The sequence below is a fragment of the Cervus elaphus genome, chromosome 3, assembly GCF_910594005.1.
Source record: "Cervus elaphus chromosome 3, mCerEla1.1, whole genome shotgun sequence".
NCBI classification, from domain to species: Eukaryota; Metazoa; Chordata; class Mammalia; order Artiodactyla; family Cervidae; genus Cervus; species Cervus elaphus.
Genome location: NC_057817.1, coordinates 30,610,179 through 30,614,925, shown reverse-complemented (window position 1 = coordinate 30,614,925; position 4,747 = coordinate 30,610,179). Strand labels below are relative to the sequence as shown.

Below are 4,747 nucleotides of genomic sequence, written 5' to 3'. Positions count from 1 at the left end.
GCTTCCGATCAGAGTCTGGAGCACTTTCCAGCAGTCTGGGGTGGGGCGGAGAGGGAGGAGGGAGGAGGAGGTGAAGGCCTTTCCCTGAGGGCAGACCTGTCATCTTGAGGGGCTGTGGGTATGGAACGAATAAGGGGTAGGGTCCTCCATTTAGCCCCCTCTCATAGTAATAATAGCTGTAACAAGAATAACTCCTTACCAAGTGTTCACCATCTTTCAAAGTAAGAATTATGAACCCTACTCTACAGACAAGGACTCAGAGGCACAGAGAGGTTAAGTAATTTGCCAAAGGTCTCACAGCTAGCAAATGACAGATCTAGGGAAATTTTTGAGCTCACAGATTCCTTTGTGGATCTGACAAAAGCACACAGGAGATGCGAGTTCAATCCCTGGGTTGGGAAGATCCCCTGGAGAAGGAAATTGCAACTCACTTCAGTATTCTCGTCTGGGAAACCCCATGGACAGAAGAGACTGGCAGGCTATAGTCCACGGGGTCACCAAAGAGTTGGTCACAACCTAATGACTAGACAACAAGAGTTGTAGCTTATAAGAATTTATATACAACATTTTACATTAAATTCCAGGGGTTTCAAAGAGCAATTAGATGGTAGGGCCAGTGTTGAATTAGCTCCCACCCCGATCCCATCCCACCAGGGGCTTCCCCCGTGGCTCAGACAGTAAAGAATCTGTCTGTGATACAGGAAACTTGTGGTCAGTCCCTGGGTCGGGAAGATCCCCTAGAGAAGGGAACGGCTACCCACTCCAGTATTCTTGCCTGGAGAATTCCATGGACAGAGGAGCCTGGCAGGCTACAGGGCATGGGGTCACAAAGTCAGACACACTGACTAACAACACTTTTTTCACCACCCCATCCCATCTCCAATCCACCGGTACAGTAAACAAAGCCAGAAGAGGGGGTGGCTTACAGAAATTACCTGCTCCTCCGACCCAGAACCCTGCTATTCTGGGACCTGGGGTTTGCCCTGGCTGGTCTGTGAGGTTTCCCCAGCCTGCTCTGGTGTGAGGTGGGGAGACGGCTGGCAGGTGGGAGGGGACGGGCTGGGAAAGCTATACTGGGTGCTATGGAGAAGCCAGGATTGTGCTATACTGAAGGACAATGCTTTTCCCTCACCCTCTCAGGGAGGGTATCCTTTTCGGGCAGAGATTTGGAACTGCCCAGACTAGAAGAGATGAAGGCCTCCTCCCTTAATTAAATGCCCAGGGGTTGCTATGGAAACCAGAGCTTCCAAATCCTGGTCAGACAATGGGGAGAGGAGCTGCCTCCAGCCCAGACAAGTGAAGCTTCAGAGGCCTCATCGGGGACAGGAATGGGGGCTAGAGGGTGAGAAAAAGGGGGATGCTGACCAAGGAGTCCAGCCTCGTCTCTCCATGGAACTGTGGGAAGAGGCCTCTCAGAACCAAGGGGTCTGCTTGAGACGGGAAAGGGGGAGTGGGGGGCAACGCTCTGGGGGAGAGGGGAAGGGAGTGGGGGCGGGGAGCTGGAGCCAGGCACTGCCCAGAACTGAACACCTCCTTTGTTCCCAGAGGAGAAAGCCAGCCAAGTTGGTAAACAAAGGGAAGAGGCCAGAGGGCAGACAGCTAAGCGATAAGAGCTGGGCTGCCGAGAGCTGAGTAGTGGAGCCTGAGAGTTGGAGGGGAATCTCCTGAGTCCCATTGACAGGCAGAACGCTGGCATGCACCAGACCTCACAGGGCCCACGTAGACACACACCTCTACAGAAATAGTGTGCACTGAAGCACCTGTTTTGGGGGACACTCAGATCCCCAATGCCTTTGTCACCCCAACTTCTTTCTGAAGCACCCCTTTACCCCCACCAGGCTTTGGAACATCTCCTTCGGACAGTTCCCTGTAATCAGCTCGTGTTCCTGCATGTGAGCCAGCTGCGTATTGGGGTCAGGGTCTTAGTAAATCATGGATCGTGACACCTCACCTCAAGGGAAAAGACTTACACTTTGAAAACATGACAATACCTACCATTCATCAGCACTTGTCAGGCAGCTCTGCAATGATTGTCTTTCTAGACACAGGAACCCGAAGGAAAGTTAGGTGACAACAGCTGGGCCTCCCCCCGCAGGAATGGCAACTCTGGGACTTGAACCCAAGTTTGTCTGGCTCTGAAGCCTGTGTGCCTTTCCACTCTCCCTGCCTTTGCTTTGAAAACCTCTTGGAAACTTTTCTGAACAAGCCCACTCTGTTCTTGTCCCTTCACTCTCCCACTCGGTGTTACCTAAATACTTCTCTAGAAGCAGTTCCCAATTTGTAAGCTGGTTATCTAAAGGGTTTATATATAACTTGGTTGTTTGGAACCCAAACACATTTTCCCCAAAGAAAAGGGTCCAGAAAGGCCACTTGACCCAGAATGCAGTTGACAACGGTACATCGGGTTCAGAACTAGCCCGGGGCCCCAACCATTATTAATAATATTGTTTCCTGGAGAATCACATCCCTCCTTACACTGGAGAGAAAGGAACAGCTTTCTTTTCTCACTTTCTCCTCCATCATCCCGCTGCACCTATGCCAAGCGACTGAGAGTAAGGGGTAATAATTCATAAATGAGGCTACGTTCTGAGTGCTGACCAAAGTGGGTGTTTCTTGAGAAAAGAGCCCAGGGTGGAGCGGGTTAAGAAACCAAGGCTTCCAAAAAAAAAAGAAAGAAAGAAACCAAGGCTTCCAAAGCTGAAAGAACTGTTTAGGTGGCACAGCAAAGGCTTGAGGGCGGAGGGGGCGAGCAGGATGGCTGTCTGTAAGTGCTTAAGGACTGTCTTGATTGCATGTAGCTCCAGAGGGCCAAACTAGGACAAAGAAATAACAGAGAGCCAGTTTTTTTCCCAATAAGAAAGAACTATTCTTTTACCTGTGCTCGCGCTTAGTCATGTCCAACTCTTTGTGACCCCATGAACTGTAGCCCACCAGGCTCCTCTGTCCATGAGATTCTCCAGGCAAGAATACTGGAGTGGGTTGCCATTTCCTCTGCCAGGAGATCTTTCTGACCCAGGGATTGAATCCAAGTCTCCTGTGCCACTTACATTGCAGGCAGATTCTTTACCTGCTGAACCATCATGATTCTATTTTTTTTTTTCCTTTTTTTTTTCTATTAAATCTCTTCAAAAATAGAATGGGCATCTTGTGAAGTAGTGAGTTCCCTGACACTAGGAATATTCAAAGAGAAAGTAAATGACTGCCTACTGGGCATATGATAGAGGGAAACAAGCAGTGGACCAGTAGATCTCTGAAACCTTCTAAATTCATATACTCATTTAGCAAAACGTTACGGAGTGTGTATATGTGTCTAGCACTATGCCAAGAGCAAGGTTTCATTTTGTTTGTTTTTTTGGCTGCACTGGGTCTTCATTGCTTTGTGTGGGCTTTCTCTAGTTGTGGAGAGCAGGTGCTACTCTTCATTGCAGTGCATGGGCTTCTCATTGCTGGGGCTTCTCTTGTGGTGGAGCATGGGCTATAGGGCACTTAGGCTTCAGTAGAAGTGGTGTACAGGCTTAGTTGCTTGTGGAACCTTCCCAGACCAGGATCGAACCCATGTCCCCTGCATCAGCAGGCAGATTCTTATCCACTGTGCCAACAGGGAAGTCCATAAGCAAAGTTCAAAGTGGAGAATAGGGTGGGGCCCTTGTCCTCAGGAAGGTTGTGGTCTAACAGGAGAATCAAGCATCAAGCACAATTGGATCTATAACTTCAAGCTTTGCTCAGTGGCAGTATCGTAGCCAATGAGGTTTATCTGAGGCACGATTATTGCTAATTGGATCTATAACTTCAAATTATAATATAGGTTGTAAAGGGAAGTAATAGGTTACTACTATGAAAGTATAACAGAATAATCTAATCCAGAGATGGGATCCCGGATGGCCTCTCTGAAAAACCCACAGTGAGGCTGAGATCTGAAGGATGAGTGGGGATCAGCCTGAGAAAACGTGAGGAGGGTGTATCTGTGTGCAAGGGGTGGGGTGGTTCAGGGCAGAGGACACAGCAAGTAAGAAGACCCTGGGGGCAGGAAAGAACAGCAAGATGAAAACATCTTGCATGAGGGGAGAATGGCTAGAGATGACAATGCTAAGGGAGGAAGGGGCTGGCGCTCAGGGACCACAGTAGGAGAGTCCACTTTACTCTGCCCATGACCTTCCTACTTAGCTCATTGCCCCTCTCCAGTCCTGGATCCTCAGCCTCAGTCTAGCAGATGTCCAAGGCCTCACCATTCCCTGTGCTCCTCCCACTGCCCTGGGACCTCCTGCAGAGCGAGTCTCTAAGTGCTGTATCAGTGTCTTGGGAGGTGGGCTGGTAGAATTCTCACCTCTCGTGTGGGAGGCCCAGGCTTAATCCTTAGTTCTTGCAACTGCCTTCCTTTCCAGAGATAGCCTTGCTCAATGGTGAAGAGCCCAGACGGCCTGGGTCCCAATGGTGGCTTTGTCCCTTGCTATTTGATTTTGCCAAGGCACTTAACTGCTCTGTGCCTCATTTTCCCCAGGTGTTAAGTGACACTGAAGATCATGCCTATTTCCTAGAAGTGTTATGAATGAAAATTGATTAAGTGTTTAGGACAGTGCCTGGCATGCAGTAAGTCCTAGACGAGTGTTTGTTAAAATAAATCACAGAAAAAATAAATAAATAAATAAATAAAATCACAGACAATAAATCATTGCAACACCTGCTTGTCTGTCTCATCCTCTGCTCTTCCAATTCCACCCCTAACCCTACAGCAGGGGGCGGGGGCGGC

At 49.1% G+C, this 4,747-nt stretch overlaps 1 non-coding gene across 1 annotated transcript; it reads left to right on the top strand.

Annotated features, from left to right (window-relative positions):
- The first annotated feature begins 3,714 nt into the window (after nucleotides 1-3,714).
- LOC122686497 lies at nucleotides 3,715-3,853 on the top strand. The gene has a single exon (XR_006338795.1). It is a non-coding gene; the product is annotated as a U4 spliceosomal RNA (small nuclear RNA).
- The last annotated feature ends 894 nt before the right edge of the window (nucleotides 3,854-4,747 follow it).